This window comes from Hyperoodon ampullatus, assembly GCF_949752795.1.
Source record: "Hyperoodon ampullatus genome assembly, chromosome: 3".
In the NCBI taxonomy this organism is placed as follows: domain Eukaryota; kingdom Metazoa; phylum Chordata; class Mammalia; order Artiodactyla; family Ziphiidae; genus Hyperoodon; species Hyperoodon ampullatus.
In genome coordinates, this window is record NC_136916.1 from 116758366 (window position 1) to 116775702 (window position 17337).

Sequence of the window (17337 nt, forward strand, 5' to 3'; positions counted from 1 at the left end):
TTCAATTTTCTTAAATTTCCCAAGGCTTGATTTGTGACCCAAGATGTGTTCTATCCTGGAGAATGTTCCATGAGCACTTGAGAAGAAAGTGTATTCTGTTGTTTTTGGATGGATGTCCTATAAATATCAATTAAGCCTGTCTTGTTTAATGTATCATTTAAAGCTTGTGTTTCCTTATTTATATTCATTTTAGATCATCTGTCCATTGGTGAAAGTGAGGTATCAAATTCCCCTACTATGATTGTCTTACTGTCGGTTCCCCTTTTATGACTGTTAGTATTTGCCTTATGTATTGAGGTGCTCCTATGTTGGGTGCATAAATATTTACAATTGTTATATCTTCTTCTTGGATTGATCCCTTAATCATTATGTAGTGTCCTTCTTTGTCTCTTTTAATAGTCTTTGTTTTAAAATCTATGTTGTCTGATATGAGAATTGCTACTCCAGCTTTCTTTTTTTTTTTTTTTTTTTGCGGTACGCAGGCTTCTCACTGTTGTGGCCTCTCCCGTTGCGGAGCACAGGCTCTGGACGCGCAGGCTCAGTGGCCATGGCTCACTGGCCCAGCCACTCCGTGGCATGTGGTATCTTCCCAGACTGGGGCACGAACCCGTGTCCCCTGCACTGGCAGGCGGACTCTCAACCACTGCACCACCAGGGAAGCCCTCCAGCTTCCTTTTGATTTTCTTTTGCATGGAATATCTTTTTCCATCCCCTCACTTTCAGTCTGTATGTGTCCCGAGGTCTGAAGTGGGTCTCTTGTATACAGCATATATATCGGTCTTGTTTTGTATCCATTCAGCCAGTCTGTATCTTTTGGTTGGAGCATTTAATCCATTTACATTTAAGGTAATTATCGATATGTATGTTCCTATTACCATTTTCTTAATTGTTTTGGGTTTGTTATTGTAGGTCTTTTCCTTCTCTTGTGTTTCCTGCCTAGAGAAGTTCCTTTCACATTTGTTGTAAAGCTGGTTTGGTGGTGCTGAATTCTCTTAGCTTTTGCTTGTCTGTAAAGGTTTTAATTTCTCCATCAAATCTGAATGAGATTCTTGCTGGGTAGAGTAATCTTGGTTGTAGGGTCTTCCCTTTCATCACTTTAAATATGTCCTGCCATCCCCTTCTGGCTTGCAGAGTTTCTGCTGAAAGATCAGCTGTTAACGTTATGGGGATTCCCTTGTATGTTATCTGTTGTTTTTCTCTTGGTGCTTTTAATACTTTTTCTTTGTATTTAATTTTTATCGTTTGATTAATATATGTGTTGGTGTGTTTCTGCTTGGATTTATGCTGTCTGGGACTCTCTGTGCTTCCTGGACTTGACTAACTATTTCCTTTCTCATATTAGGGAAGTTTTCAACTATAATCTCTTCAAATATTTTCTCAGTCCCTTTCTTTTTGTCTTCTTCTTCTGGGACCCCTATAATTCGAATGTTGGTTCATTTAATGTTGTCCCAGAGGTCTCTGAGACTGTCCTCAGTTCTTTTCGTTCTTTTTTCTTTATTCTGCTGTGCAGTAGTTATTTCCACTATTTTATCTTCCAGGTCACTTATCCATTCTTCTGCCGCAGGTATTCTGCTATTGATCCCTTCTAGAGGATTTCTAATTTCATTTATTGTGTTGTTCATCACTGTTTGGTTGCTCTTTAGTTCTTCTAGGTCCTTGTTAAATGTTTCTTTTATTTTCTCCATTCTTTTTCCAAGATTTTGGATCATCATTACTATTATTACTCTGAATTCTTTTTCAGGTAGACTGCCTATTTCCTCTTCGTTTGTTTGGTCTGGTGGGTTTTTACCTTGCTCCTTCATCTGCTGTGTGTTTCTCTGTCTTCTTATTTTGCTTAACTTACTGTGTTTGGGGTCTCCTTTTTGCAGCCTGCAGGTTCATAGTTCCTGTTGTTTTTGCTGTCTGCCCCCAGGGGCTAAATTTGGTTCAGTGGGTTGTGTAGGCTTCCCGGTGGAGGGGACTAGTGCCTGTGTTCTGGTGGATATGGCTGGATCTTGTCTTTCTGGTGGGCAGGTCCATGTGTGGTGGTGTGTTTTGGGGTGTCTGTGAGCTTATTATGATTTTAGGCAGCCTCTCTGCTAATGGGTGGTGTTGTGTTCCTGTCTTGCTAGCTGTTTGGCCTATGGTGTAGCACTGTAGCTTGCTTGTCATTGTGTGAAGCTGGGTCTTGGTGTTGAGATGGAGATCTCTGGGAGATTTTCGCTGTTTGATATTATGTGGAGCTGGGAGGTCTCTGGTGGACCTGAACTTGGCTCTCCCACCTCTGAGGCACAGCCCTGATGCCTGGCTGGAGCACCAAGAGCCTGTCATCCACACGGCTCAGAATAAAAGGGAGAAAAAAAAGAGAGAAAGAAAGAAAAAGATAAAATAAATGAAATGAAATAAAATAAAGTTATTAAAATAAATAAAAGATTATTTTAAAAATTTAAAAAGTAATAAAAAAAGAAAGAAGAGAGCCACTAAACCAAAAAACAAATCCACCAATGATAACAAGCACTAAAAACTATACTAAAACAAACAAACAAACAAAAAACAGACAGACAGAACCCTAGGACAAATGGTAAAAGCAAAGCTATACAGACAAAATCACACACAGAAGCATACACATACATACTCCCAAAAAGAGAAAAAGGGGAAAAAAACTATATATATATATATATATATATATATATATATATATATATCAATATCATTGCTTCCAAAGTCCACCCTCTCAATTTGGGTTGATTCGTTGTCTATTCAGGTATTCGACAGATGCAGGGTACATCAAGTTGATTGTGGAGATTTAATTTCCTGCTCCTGAGGCTTCTGGGAGAGATTTCCCTTTCTCTTCTTTGGTCCCACAGCTCCTGGGGTTCAGCTTTGGATTTGGCCCCGCCTCTGTGTGTAGGTCGCCTGAGGGCGTCTGTTCTTTGCTCAGACAGGCCGGGGTTAAAGGAGCCGCTGATTCGGGGGCTCTGGCTCACTCAGGCCGGGGGGAGGGAGGGGTACGGGGTGAGCCTGTGGTGGCAGAAGCCGGCGTGACGTTGCACTAGCCTGAGGCGCGCCGTGTGTTCTCCCTGGGAAGTTGTCCCTGGATCATGGGACCCTGGCAGTGGCAGGCTGTACAGGCTCCCTGGGAGGTGTGGATAGTGACCTGTGCTTGCACACAGGCTTCTTGGTGGCGGCAGCAGCAGCCTTAGCATCTCATGCCTGTCTCTGTGGTCTGCGCTGATAGCGGTAGCTCGCACCTGTCTCTGGAGCTCCTTTAAGCAGCGCTCTTAATCCCCTCTCCTCGCGCACCAGGAAACAAAGAGGGAAGAAAAAGCCTCTTGCCTCTTCAGGAAGTCCAGACTTTTTCCCGGACTCCCTCCTGGCTAGCCATGGTGCACCAACCCCTGCAGACTGTGTTCACGCCGCCAACCCCAGTCCTCTCCCTGCGGTCCGACCGAAGCCCGAGCCTCAGCTCCCAGCCCCACCCGCCCCGGCAGGTGAGCAGACAAGCCTCTCGGGCTGGTGAGTGCTGGTCGGCACCGATCCTCTGTGCGGTAATCTCTCTGCTTTGCCCTCCGCACCCCTGTTGCTGAGCTCTCCTCCATGGCTTCGAAGCTCCCCCCTCCGCCACCTGCAGTCTCCGCCCGTGAAGGGGCTTCCTAGTGTGTGGAAACCTTTCCTCCTTCACGGCTCCCTCCCACTGGTGCAGGTCCCGTCCCTATTCTTTTGTCTCTGTTTATTCTTTTTTGTTTTGCCCTACCCAGGTACATGGAGAGTTTCTTGCCTTTTGGGAGGTCGGAGGTCTGAGGTCTTCTGTCAGCGTTCAGTAGGTGTTCTGTAGGAGCAGTTCCATGTGTAGATGAATTTCTGATGTATCTGTGGGGAGGAAGGTGATCTCCGCGTCTTACTCTTCCGCCATCTTGAAGCTCCTCACCTACGTGGGTACTTTTGAATGTGCTAATTTCCCAAAGAATCTCTCTCAGTTTTTCCTCCCAGGCCTTAGGTGGTCTGTGGTACGTCTGGACCCTATTCTTTTACCTCAGGCATCTGTGGGTTACTAGTATGCCTTGCAGCTAATATATTCAGCTTTTCTGGCCTGAGTTCTCAGTTAGTCCAAGAATAGACAAGCACTTGAGTCGGCCCTTTAGGTAGCCTTACATAGGTTAGAATAGACATATACAGTAATTTGCAAATAAGGTTTGCTCTGCTTCCTCTGGAACCAAGGACCAGGGTCCACACTAGGAATATAAGCTGTGCTGTTTCAACACTGCCACCGTGCCAGGGTGGGGTGAGGCAAGTGCAAGTAAAAAGGCCACAAAGCTTTCTTAGTTTTCAAGTTGTCTTTTTCTTGGTTGGGCATTAATTTGGTTGCTGTAAACCTTTGATTGTTTTCCAGAGTTCTGTCAAAGTTGGTGCTGACAATTTCCGTTTATTTTTCAATATTATAGTGGGGGAACGAGAACTTGGAACTGTCTACTCCACCATTCAGACAACATCATCATCATTAGCATGTAATACATTAGAATTTTTGGTTTACAGAGCAGCTCTAATTTTTGAAGTGAGTCTGTTTCTGGAGTAATTTGAGACTTATTTATTTGTCCACTTTATTTCTACTCTTAATGAAAGATGTTACCAATTATGACAATTTCTTATTTATTTTTAAATTAAAAAAATTTGTTATTGAAATATGGTTGATTTACAATGTTGTGTTAGTTTCAGGTGTACAACAAAGTGATTCAGTTATACATATACATATCTCTACTCTTTTTTTTGATTCTTTTCCCATATAGGCCATTACAGGGTATTGAGTAGGGTTCCCTGTGCTATACAGTAGGTCCTTATTAGTTAGCTATTTCATATATAGTAGTGTGTATATGTCAATCCCAATCTCCCAGTTTATCCCTCCCCAGCCCTTAACCCATGATAACCATAAGTTTGTTTTCTACATTTGTAACTTGGCTTTGTAGATAAGTTCATTTGTACCCTTTTATAGATTCCACATATAAGCAGTATCATATGATATTTATGACCATAATTTCTACATTTAAGCTCCTGTAAGTCTGTCGTTCTCAACCCTGGCTGCACATTATACTTGCCTACAGAGATGCTCAGAATCCTCCTCAGACTTGGAAAATCTGAAACTCTGAGGGCGAGTAGCAAAGTGAATAAACTCAACTAGGGTTCTCTTTAGAGTCTCATTGGGAAGGATAATAATATATATATATTTTAACATGTAGTAAAGCACTATGAACATCACTATAATACAGGCACCCCTCAGAGATATCGCAGGTTCTGTTCCAGACCATCACAATAAAGCGAATATGCAATAAAGCAAGTCAGACAAATTTTTTGGTTTCCCAGTGCATATATATGTTAGATTTACACTATACCATAGTTTACTAAGTGTGCCATAGCATTATGTGTAAAGAAACAATGCACGTACCTTAATTAAAAAGCAGTCTATTGCTAAAAAATGTTAAGCATCATCTGAGCCTTCAGCGAATTATAACTTTTTTTCTGGTAGGGGGCCTTGCCTCAATATTGACGGCTGCTGCCTGATCAAGGCGGTGGTTGCTAAATGTTGGAGTGATTGTAGCAGTTCCTTCAAATAAGACCACAGTGAAGTTTCCTTCTTCAATTGACTCTTCCTTTCACAAATGATCTTTCTGTAGCATTCAATGATGTTTGATAGCATTTTACCAACAGTACAATTTCTTTCAAAATTGGAGTCAGTCCTCTCAAACTCTGTCGCTGCTTTACCAACTAAGTTTATGGAATATTCTAAATCCTTTGTTGTCATTTCAACAATCTTCATAGCGTCTTCACAGGGAGTAGATTCCATCTCAAGAAACCCCTTTCTTTGCTCATCCATAAGAAGCAACTCCTCATCCATTAAAGTTTTATCATGAGATTGCAGCAACTCAGTCACATCTCAGGCTCCACTTCTAATTCTAGTTCTCTTGCTATTTCTGCCACATCTGCAGTTACTTCCTCCAGTGAAGACTTGAACCCTTCACAGTCATCCATGAGATTTGGAATCAACTTCCAAACTCCTCTTAATGTTGATATTTTGACCTCTTCCCATGAATTACGTTGTTCTTAATGGCATCTAGAACGGTTTTCTTGTTTCCAGGATTTCAATGTACTTTGCCCAGATTCATCAGAGGAATCACCATCTATGGCAGCTATAGCCTTATGAAATGTATCTTAAAGAATAAGACTTGAAAGTCAAAATTACTCCTTGATTCATGGGCTGCAAAATGAATGTTGTGTTGACAGACTTGAAAACAACGTGAATCTCACTGTACATCTCCATCAGAGCTCTTGGGTGACCAGATACATTGTCAATGAGTGGTAATATTTTGAAAGGAATCTTTTTTTCTGAGCAGTTGGTCTCAACAGTGGGCTTAGAATATTCAGTAAACCTTGTTGTAAACAGATGTGCTGTCATCCAGGCTTTGTGGTTCCATTGATGGAGCACAGGCAGAGTAGATTTATTGTAATTCTTAATCCATAGAATTTTCAGAATGATAAATGAGCATTGGCTTTAATGTCAAGTCCCCAGGTGCATTAGCCCCATACAAGAGAGTCAGCCTGTTCTTTGAAGCTTTGAAGCCAGGCATTCACTTCTCTTCTCTAGCTGTGAAAGTTCTTGATGGCACCTTCTTCCAATAGAAGACTATTTCGTCTGCTTTGAAAATCTGTTGTGTAGTGTAGCCACCTTCATTCATTATCTTAGCTAGATCTTCTGGATAACTTGCTGCAGCTTCTACATCAGCACTTGCTGCTTCATCTTGCACTTTACTGTTTCTTAAACCTCATGAACCAACTCTGCTAGCCTCAAACATTTCTTCTGTAGCTTCTGCATCTCTCTCAGCCTTCCTAGAATTGAAGAGAGTTCGGGCCTTGCTCTGGATTAGGCCTTCACTTAAGGGAATGTTGTGACTGGTTTGGTCCATCCAGACCACTAAAACTTTCTCTTTATCAACCATAAGGCTGTTTGGCTTTCCTATCATTTATCTGTTCACTGGAGCAGTACTTTTAATTTCCTTCAAGAACTTTTCCTTTTCCTTTTCCTTCACAGCTTGGCTAACTGTTTGGCACAAGAGGCCTAGCTTTTGGCCTTTCTTGACTTTGGACGTGCCTGCCTCACTGAATTTAATCATTTCTAGCTTTTGATTTAAAGTGAGAGACATGTGACTCTTCCTTTCACTTAAACACTTAGTGGCCATTGTAGGGTTATTAATTGGCTTAATTTCAAAATTGTTGTGTCGCAGGGAATAGGGAGGCCTGAGGAGAGGGAGAGAGGCAGGGGAACGGCCGGTTGGTGGAGCAGTCAGAACCCACACAGCATTTATGGATTAAGTTTGCTGTCTTATATGGGAACGATTTGTGGTGGCCCAGAACAATTACAATAGTAACATCAAAGATCACTGATCACAGATCACTGTAACAAATACAACAACAAAGAAAATGTTTGAATATTCTGAGAATTATGAAAATATGATACAGAGACACAAAGTGAACAAATGCTGTTGGAAAAATGGCATCGATAGACTTGCTTGATGCAAGGTTGCCACAAACTTTTAATTTGTAAAAAAACACAGTATCTCGGAAGCCAGTAAAATGAGGTATGCCTGTAAAGTGTAAGTATAGCTCATTCTTGAATAATGAAATTAAAAATTTACATATGGGAAATCTAACATTTTTATTCTTAAATATTTTGCTTCAATAAAGTCAGAACATACTATTTGAAGTTAACCAATGATTAACTTTGACAAAATTAATGTATCAATACACAGCTGAATTAATTTTTCTAATTGTGTACTTATTACATATATGTATGTATGTCTATTTATACACATATATAATTAGATAGGTAGTTATTTTAAAAGATAGAATCTTTAAAGTATTTAATGTAATGTTTAATTTTTCATTATTATACCTTGATTGGAAAAAAGGAACAATAAAGTGTTTCTCTAATTATCATACTAAGTGAAGTAAGTCAGAAAGAGAAACACAAACACCGTATGATATCAGCTACATGTAGAATCTAAAGTATGACACAAATGAACCTATCTATGAAACAGAAACAGACTCACAGACACAGAGAACAGACTTGTGGTTGCCAAGGGGGAGGGGCGTAGGGGAGGGAAGGATTGGGAGTTTGGGGTTAGCGGTTGCAAACCATTATGTATAGGATGGATAAACAGCAAGTTCCCACTGTATAGCACAGGGAACTACATTCAATATCCTGTGATAAACCATAATGGAAAAAGAATTTTAAGAAGAATGTATACATATATATGTATGTAACTGAATCACTTTGCTGTACAGCAGAAATTAACACAACATTGTAAATCAATTATACTTCAATAAAAAAGACAATTTACAGAAAAAAATCAATCGGTGGCTAAGAAATGTGTAACATAAAAATTCATTGTTGACTAAACAAAGAAAAATTTTAAAAATGTATCTCTAAATGTATAGTTCTACAGCCAGCAGCATTATGAAAATATTGTTTATTTATGTATGGTTAATGTGCTTAGGACTTTTTACTTTCAGGAAATAGTCTAAAGTAAATCATTAATTCAAAATGATAAATATTCTTCTAGAAGAGAGACACCAGACCCTACTGAGTCACAGGCTCTCAATTGTCCCTCAAAACCTTCCTAACACTGCTCTCTGCACTAGTGTTCTTTTGGTCAGCTCCCTTTCTAAAGTCAAGCGCTATCTAGACCCTCCCTCTTTAGTTTAGTCTCCAGGGGAAAGGTGTTGACTCATTTATCGCTATTCAGCCTCTCTCTCTCTCCCACAGGAGCCAGTCTATTTATCATTCTTTAAAAAAAAATTACTTAATTTTATTGAAGTATAGTCGATTTACAATGTTGTGTTAATTTTTACTATACAGCAAAGTGATTCAGTTATGCATATATATACATTCTTTTTCACATTCTTTTCCATTATGGTTTATCACAGGTTATTGAATATAGTTCCCTGTGTCATTCTTTTTTTTCTTTTTCTTTTTTTTTTTAATGGCTTGGACAAAAAAGAGAAAACTTTATACTTTTTTCCAGTAGAGACACATTACTATTTGCTCCCTAAAGGAGGAATTTCAAGGAGAAGGCTTCAGAACATTTTAAACCAATGTCATGAATGCTTCCTTTTAATAAAAGAACCCCCCCCCCTAAAATAATGCTGTCCTCAAGAGGGTCATCTGATAGTTTTGTTGCTGTCTTCTCATTTCTACTATATTTGGATAATCACTGTGGTGAAATTACTGGAGAAATAGATGCTATGCTAGAATTTTCACAACAGTCAACTTTCTTCTGCCCTTAAACCCACCTTTCATGCGTGCACACGTGGCATTTCCTCTATGTATTTGTGCTTTAACTTGCTACACTTGATTTTTATTGTTTTTATTAGATGGAGCTCCAATTGGCTTACTCTATAACAAATATTCACTACATTTTTAGAATCTCAAGTTGTGCCCCATCTTTTTTTCACATTGGTTAGAAGGGCAGGGATCAAAGCACAGAACTGGGACAGTCACTGCTTATGTTTGTGCTTTATCTCATTAAGTGCTGATCACCAGGAAAGCAAACAGCCTGTCATGAAATTTGCCTTGCAAACAATATAACAAAGAAATCTCATGAAAAGAGGCTGAACAGAAGGTGTGTTTAATCTCTTGTGGTGTTGGTTAGCCCCAGTTTCAGACTAAGAGCAATGATACTTGGAAGAAAATTGGGAGTCTGCCTGCGGGCAACATTTACCCCTGATGTAGAGATTGCTACAGAAACCTAACGGTTGGAAGTTTTCAACATATGAATCAGGATTTATTAAAGGAATTAATATCTTTGAATGCTCACAAAGCAATCCTGTTTTCCTGCAAGATGGATGAAAGGCAGAGATTTCAAAAGATTTGCTAGAAAACATCAATAGCCAATCCTACTGATTTAATTTTTTCGATCCCTCAGGCATCCAAAGAAGTTGTGACTTGTCCACATTTGCCTCGGAAGCAAAGCAATATTGTAAATTAAAAATGGATGGAGCTTAGCTGGCTGTATTTCATTTTTAATTAGTTGGATCTTCACAATATTTTTTAATGTTTCTTAAGCTCAGAAGCTAAGGAACTTCCTCCTCACATTCGTTGTAAAGAGGGTACAGGGAGTATTGGGTGACATTCACTTACACACCCGGGAGAAAGTTCTTAGGCTTAGCTGTCCATTCCAAACATGAAGAGAAACGGTATTTAGTCAGCTCCATTCCTATTCTTTTATTCTTTTTTTAAAATTTTAATTTAATTTAATTTATTTATTTATATTTGACTGAGTTGGGTCTTCGTTGCTGCATGTGGGCTTTCTCTAGTTGTGGTGAGCAGGGGCTACTCTTCTTGAGGTGAGCAGGATTCTCATTGCAGTGGCTTCTCTTGTTGTGGATCATGGGCTGTAGGTGTGCGGGCTTCAGTAGTTGTGGCATGTAGGTTCAGTAGTTGTGGTTTGTGGTCTCTAGAGCACAGCTTCAGTAGTTGTGGCACATGGGCTTAGTTGCTCTGTGGCATGTGGGATCTTCCCAGCCCAGGGCTTGAACCCGTGTCCCCTGCATTGGCAGGCTGATTCTTATTCTATTTTTAGATTCCATATATATATGTTAGCATACGGTATTTGTTTTTCTCTTTCTGACTTACTTCACTCTGTATGACAGACTCTAGGTCCATCCACCTCACTACAAATAACTCAATTTCGTTTCTTTTTACGGCTGAGTAATATTCCACTGTATGTATGTGCCACATCTTCTTTATCCATTCACCTGTTGATGGACACTTAGGTTGATTTCATGTCCTGGCTATTGTAAATAGAGCTGCAATGAACATTGTGGTAGATGACTGTTTTTGAATTATGGTTTTCTCAGGGTATATGCCCAGTAGTGGTATTGCTGGGTCATACGGTAGTTCTCTTCTTAGTTTTTTAAGGAACCTCCATACTGTTCTCCATAGTGGCTGTATCAATTTACATTCCTACCAACAGTGCAGGAGGGTTCCCTTTTCTCCACACCCTCTCCAGCATCTATTGTTTGTAGATTTTTTGATGATGGTGGCAGGCTGATTCTTAACCACTGCACCACCAGGGAAGCTCTGTCTTTTATTCTTGAGCAAGCAGAGATTTCCCATTTCTTTTAACCAGTTGGGAACTCACAGACATAAATTCCCCAGAGATTGACGCTAGAAATCAAAGCAAATTCTGACAAAGTGTAATAAAAGCAACGGATTTTGCTTTCAGCATTTTGTTGAGATGTGTGGCTAATTTGTAGGATGCAGATCTTGGAATTATGTTTTCCCTGTGAGAATCAAAAAGAAAAAGAATGGTCATGTAATACATGAGACTAATCCTTCATTCATCAAAATATATTTGTTGACTACTCTTTTATGTCAGGCACTATTTTAAGCACTCAGGATGAAGTGATGAACAGAAAGTCAAGATCCCAGACCTCATGAAGCTTGCATTCCTTTGTAGAAATAGTCTGCCCTAAACAATACTCTGTAAATGGGGAGGTGAATTTTGGGAGCACTTGAACTCTATCAAGGTAACATCCATAGATTTTCAATATAGGTATATCTAAATCTGTAATCTGATCAATTGTATTTAATCTTACCTGAAGAATATGTGAAGAGAAGCCTAGAAAGAGGGGAAATCAAGAGTAGGAATTTGCCAGTATGTCTTCAGCGCCCTGGGCAGGGGGCCTCTGATAGCAGCTTCCAGTTCCCTTTGCAAGTCAACCTTGATGGTGGAGATGGAAACATCAGACTAGCTGGATGACATTAGTAAAGGTCACCCAACTAACTTCCACTACTATGATTCAAAGGTGATCAAGCAACCTTCTGGTGTAATGTGGCTGCCCATATGGGGTTTCTTACAGGGAGAGAATGTGCTCTCTACAGTTCCAAGTACTCCAGTCCTTTTAATGTTAGAATTCTCACTATACATAAAGCAGCGTTCTGGTTTGTATTCAAATATCTTGGGAATTTGGTTATCATGAATCTGAACATCTTTGGGTATTCTGATGAAGTTGGATTTCTAGAACTGTAAAACTGAAGCTTAGACCCTCAAATAGTGTTTCTCCAAGGGTGGTTTTACATCTTCTGGCATGAGGGAAAAGCAACAAATAACTTACCAGGGAACTCCCATAAGGTTATCAGCTGATTTTTCAGCAGAAACTCTGCAGGCCAGAAGGGAGTGGCACGATAATATTTAAAGTGATGAAAGGGAAGAACCTACAACCAAGAATACTCTACCCAGCAAGGCTCTCATTCAGATTAGATGGAGAAATCAAAAGCTTTACAGAATCAGAAGCTAAAAGAATTCAGCACCACCAGGCCAGCTTTGCAACAAATGCTAAAGGAACTTCCCTAGGTGGAAAAGAAAAGGCCGCAACTGGAAACAAGAAAATTATGAATAGAAAATCTCACTGGTAAAGGCAAACATACAGTAAATGTAGGAAATCATCTGCACACAACTATGATATCAAAACCAGCAATTGTGAGGAGAGTACAAATGCAAGATATTGGAAATGCATTTGAAATGAAAAGACCAGCAACTTAAAACAATCTTGTTTATTTATTTATTTTTAAAATATTTATTTTTTTATTTGGCTGTGCTGGGTCTTAGTTGCGGCATGCGAACACTTAGTTGTGGCGTGTGGGATCTAGTTTCCTGACCAGTGATCGAACCCGGGCCCTCTCCATTGGGAGCATGGGGTCTTAGCCACTGGACCACCAGGCAAGTCCCAGACAATCTTGTTTATATATAGACTGCTATGTAAAATTTCTGGCATGAGAGTCACCTAACTCAGGGGCTTTGTTAAACACACAGATTCCTGGACCCATACTGTGCTCATACTGAATCAGAATCTTTGAGAATGAGGCTCCAGATCTGCATTTTACTAAAGTCCCCAAATGATTCCAATGCATAGTAAAGCTTGAGGGTCACTGCCTGAGAAGCCCAGGATCACCACCAGTGAAGCTCTATTAGGGCATTTAGCCCTTTTCCTAGATAACATCTTCATCTTTATAATTACAACAAAGTATTTTAGCAAATTGTTGTAGAGGCTTGGTGGCTTTCCCAATCTGGCCTCTTTACTTTCAAGTCTCATTTCTCACTTCTCCTCTCAGTCCTTTGTGCTTCAACACTCTGAATAGGCGAATTCCGTTCCTACGTGTCTGGAGGGTTTTTTTTGGCAGGGGGGCGGGGGGGACAATAAATAGCATCCTAATTTCCGACCTGAGTTCTAGACCAACTGAGAAGATAAAGGAGGCAGTTTGAGAGGAAAATCACACTTTTATTCCTAATGATGGCTAGGTTGGAGAATGTGGCTAACATGTAGAAAATAAGGGGCTTCTTAATTCTGAACTCCAGAATTAGACACACTTACCCATCCTGCCCAGGAAGAAATGGATAACTACTGGCCTCTTCTCTCAGGGGCAACCAATTACTTCCATGCTTCGGTAAGGCCAAGAGCAGACCAGGTTGATCAGAAAGAAGAGAGAGGAAGAAGGTGGCTGAGCTAAGCATACCAAGTTCCGGTCCCTAACTCACTAATCAAATTACATCATTCCTCTTCCCCTAGTGAGGAATGAGTGAATGAGGGAAAGGAAGGAGTCCAGGAATGTCACGCTAACAGATGTCCCTTGACACGAAAGAAAACATCAGGCGTGGGGGGCAAATGCTCCCCCTGACAACATGACTGATCTTGGTGCCTGAGGCCCGTATTGCTCCCTACTCCCTCCCCTTATTTTGAAAGCTTGACTCCACTCATCTTTCAAGATGCAGCTTAAATGTTAACTCCTCTGTAAAACTTGAGGGAATTGAGGGGAACACTCCTTTTATGCTGTCATAGGACTTTGAACAAATTTTATTATGGTCCTTGTCATGGAATATACTTACATGGCTTCCCTTGTGAGTGCAGGGACTGTGGGTTATATGTCTTTACTTTTCCATAGTAGGTGTTTGATGAATTTTTGCTGAATGACTGTGAAGAAGATGGTAAACTCAAATATATTTAAACTAGTATTCTTTTATAATACCATGTATTATATAAATAATATATTATCATATATTCTATTCTATTATAATATAACTAATAAAAATATATTCAAACTATTATACTTCTATAATATGTATTATATAAATATTATATTAGTTTATATCATTATAATATTATATAAATAATACAAATATATTTAAATTAGTATTTTTAAGTATGTATTTTAGCACCAAGATCAATAAGAAGACTATCAATTATTTTCCCTTATAGGATTTTCTATACTCCAAAAATTTGCCAACAAACTTCTAGTCAAGGCAGATATTAGCTGTTCAAGCCCCATTTTTGAAATCCTGTTGACATCATCTTATTAACATGGCACATATGACTGACGATCTGATTCCTAAAAGATACCCTCTTCCAGATGATATAATTTCACCTGCTCATAATTAAAATAAACTATTAGGAAATAAGGAATCACTTTTTAAAAAGCCCCAATGAAGTAGAAACTACTAATAGGGAAGCTATTTCAGGTAAAACTTAAAATTTCAAAGTTCAATTACTTTAGAAAAAAATTGTATTATGATTAATGATTTGCATGTATATTTTACAATGAGAAGATTGCTTTTTCTTCTCCAAGTTTACATACTTTCTTTTCCCTTAAAAAATTTACTGTAGTATATTTGAGTTACAATGTTGTGTTAATTTCAGGTGTATGGCAAAATAATTCAATTATACATATACATATATTCATTCTTTTTCAGATTCTTTACCCATATAGGTTATTACAGAATATTGAGTAGAGTTCCCTGTGCTATACAGTGAGTCCTTTTTGGTTATCTATCTTATATACAGTAGTGTGTGTCTGTTAATCCCAAATGCCTAATTTATCCCTCCCAGCCAAATTTTCCCCTTCAGCAACCGTAAGTCTGTTTTTGAAATCTGTGAGTCTGTTTTTGTTTTGTAAATAAGTTCATTTCATCATTTTTTAAAAATTAGATTCTACATATGAGTGATATTATATGATATTTGTTTTTCTCTGACTTACTTCACTTAGTATGATAATCTCTAGGTCCATCCATGTTGCTGCAAATGACATTATTTCATTCTTTTTATGGCTGAGTAATATTCCATTGTATATATGTACCACATCTTCTTTATCCACTCCTCTGTCGATGGACATTTAGGTTGCTTCCATGTCTTGGCTATTGTAAATAGTGCTGCAATGAATATTGGGGTGCATGTATCTTTCCGAAGTATGGTTTTCTCCTGATATATGCCCAGGAGTGGGATTGCTGGATCATATGGTAGTTCTATTTTTAGTTTTTTAAGGAACTTTCTTACCGTTCTCCATAGTGGTTGTACCAATTACATTCTCACCCACAGTGTAGGAGGGTTCCCTTTTCTCCACACCCTACCAAGTTTATATACTTTGTCTAATTGTGCAAAGAAAGGATAAAAGGCATTTAGTCTTTTTTTTTAGTGTGGACTATTTTTAAAGTCTCTACTGAATTTGTTACAATATTGCTTCTGTTTTATGTTTTGGTTTTTTGGCCACGAGGCATGTGGGATCTTAGCTCCCCGACCAGGGGTTGAACCTGCACCCTCTGCATTGGAAGGCTAAGTCTTAACCACTGGAGCACCAGGGAAGTCCCCAAAAGGCATTTAGTCTTAAAGTTCAAACACTATATGTCTTTATAGCAGGGATGATGTATAGTCACAAAATAGTTACTTCATACAGTTTTAGGCATAAGAAAATAGTTTCAACTTCAGTTGCTAAAATCAATTTGTAGATCCTTGTAAAAGAGACACAAAACATCATTTTTGTGGTAATCTCTTAATTTTAAGATGAATATTTGGTTTTAGAGAGTGTTTGATCGTCCCTAATACTGGCTTTGTTTGAAATTTACCTTTCATTTCAATTCTTTGTTGTGGTAAACCTCCCAAATGATGGGTAATAACATTTATTAAGTGGTAAAATACACTGAGATAGGATCTGAACAAGGCTAAATCTCTCCCTGCTCTTCAAGAACTGAGAATACAAAACTAAAAGCAAAAGAAAGCTATTCCAAACAACAGTGTAAGTCATCCCAGCAAGAGCCACATTTGCCATTTTTTCTTAAAGAAATCCAGTGGTTTGGAGTATGTAGGACAATCAGACCATTTTCAAAATAAGTCTCTCATGTCATTTTAACACTCTTATTTCTATTGCTGTAATCCCAGACAGTCTTTAATTCTGTTTCAAACAGGTGTCTGTTATTTTTTCTATTTAGGACCTTCTGTAAACTTTTGAAATTGATCTGTTTTGTCAATCAGCATCTGCTAAACCCTGAGCCCACATAACATCAATAAATGTGCTTCTATTTAACTATCTATTTACAGTCATAACAGAAATAAACATATAAAATAAATGCATCTCAATGCATAGCTGTGCAGGAGTACAGATGTTTTATTAATGAAAATGAATCCAGCTTTTTGTAAGTCATGGCAGCAATATAACATTTCATTGTTTGGTTCTGTGCTAGACAGTTCCTGCTGTTTCTACATAGAAATTCCTGTAATGCCTAATGGACATCTGGAAGAATTCAGCCAATTAATCAAATTCACGTTGGAGCTAGGCTAATGGCTGTCTGAAAGGCAGATTACATTAAATCAAACTTGCAATATGAATGAAAGCACTTAATCATACATGCAACATTCATTAGATGCGACACAGCAAGTGTTTTGATTACTTTAATGAAAGATCAGGTAAAGTGCATCAGCTGAACAGATTGAAAAGACAGCATGCTTACAAATGTTTGATTATACTGAATATCAACAGAAACAGTGCCAGTAATTTATAGCAAAACATATTTGTAGGTGTCTAGAGCTGGTGAACTCAAAGAAATTCAGGGCCTTTGCTCAAAACAATAATTAATATATGATAAAACTTTGATCAGATGTCAGGAAAAGAGACAGATTGCTAGAATTTTAGTAATTTATAGTCACTGTGCATCTTCATGTTTTGAGTTACTTGAAGTCTCCTTGAACCCCAATTTCATTTACTTTGAGGTACACAGGTTTTTTCCGCAGCTTCATTGAGACAGAATTGGCCTATAACATTGTGTAAGTGTAAGGTATGCATTATTTGATATACATATAACTTGTGAAATGATTACCACAATGCGGTTAGCTAACACATCTATCACCTCACATAGTTACCTTTGTGTGTGTGTGTGTGGTGAGAACATTTAAGATGTACTCTGAGGTACACAGTTTTGTTTTTCAGTGAAAAGGTGTTTCTAAACTAAAAACACAGTATTGAAAGAGGAGTTAACTTGGTATGTT

At 38.6% G+C, this 17337-nt stretch overlaps 1 pseudogene across 1 annotated transcript in view; it reads right to left on the minus strand.

Moving 5' to 3' along the window:
• Positions 1-17088, minus strand: part of LOC307049619 (ferritin heavy chain-like) — a 91812-nt pseudogene extending 74724 nt beyond the window's left edge. Inside the window, exon 1 of the transcript in view lies at positions 17024-17088. The product of the transcript in view is annotated as a ferritin heavy chain-like (transcript). The remainder of the gene's footprint in view (positions 1-17023) is intronic.
• Between the last annotated feature and the right edge of the window lie 249 nt (positions 17089-17337).